Below are 1,334 nucleotides of genomic sequence, written 5' to 3'. Positions count from 1 at the left end.
TCCATCTTTTCTCACATTATCTTACTACAGTACTATTTTTAGTTCTGTGTACTATTGCTGATACTGGATTAGATTCAGTAGCTATTGCTGCATCATCTTTCCATTTTTTGTCAGTAGTACTATTTAAACTGGCATTACTTGTGTTCATAGAATGCTGTTTGTTCTTGTTCGTAGCTGGTGCCTGTTCTTTATGCACATTTCATCTTTGATATGCAAAGATCACAAGTATTTACATTTTGTAGGCCATAATGGCTGAGACTGCATATGCATCTCTGGAAATATGACTGACGTAGCAGCACAGCCTTTGAATGTTGCATATTATTTGTATCACCTTGTAGAATTATAATGCTATGTATCATCTTGTGATGTACAATTGTGATGTTTGAAGAGTTTGGTATAAGAAGAGACCACAGTGTAACAAATCACATCATATCTGTAACCATACATATCTCGGAAACTGGCGGTAATCCACTACGTTTTCCTTTGACCTGACAGTTATAGTGTCGGATCCTACCAAGGTCAATAACATTGGCTTGACCAGTATCAGTGGTTCAAGAAACATACATAGATAGGTGCAATACTGAAATAGTCTTATAATCACTGTAGTGACTCTGGTCTCAAATTGCAAGGGCAGAGGTAGGAATTGTAACAAACATGGAGATTTCTGTCATCCCCCTACATCCTCCATTCCAAACTAACCCCCCCCCCCCAATAAAAAGAATAAGATAAATAAATAAATAAATGAATAGATAAATAATAAATAAATAAATAAAATAAAATAATAGATAAATAAAATAAAATAAAATAAGATAGATGAATAAAAATAAATAAATGAATGAAAATGAATAAATGAATAAATGTGCTCCACAGTATTATACTTCTTTATTATAACAGCATACTGCGGGATGATAACTCCGTTCTTGTAACATTGGCCTCCTCATTGTTCCGAAGACAAACAGTGTGGGTTGACTGGTCTTTTGTTCACACAGGGTGCTCTCTCTGGAACAAGCTTCCTTTACATAACTCATACTATCTCCTTGATTAATTCTTTTAAGACAGCACTGAAAACACACCTATTTCATCTAGCACATGATTAGTCAGTAACCTTTTTCTTTCTTTCTTTCCTTTTTTTCCTTTCTCTTTGCGGTGTGAGGAATTTTTCTTGCTCCTTTAGCTCTCAGACAAAGTGATAAGGGGCAGTATAAAAAATAACCCATCATTATTATTTATCATTAAAAAAGAAGAAGATAAAGAGAATAAAATATACTGTGGTATACAGAACAGATGAGGGTTAAACCAGTTTCGTAGGTAGTTGGCAATAGTATTGGTCCTGT

This window comes from Diadema antillarum, unplaced genomic scaffold (genome assembly GCF_040938485.1).
Source record: "Diadema antillarum isolate AM-2024a unplaced genomic scaffold, OU_Dant_1.0 seq00000715_RagTag, whole genome shotgun sequence".
NCBI lineage: Eukaryota > Metazoa > Echinodermata > Echinoidea > Diadematoida > Diadematidae > Diadema > Diadema antillarum.
Note: the sequence above shows the minus strand (reverse complement) of the source record.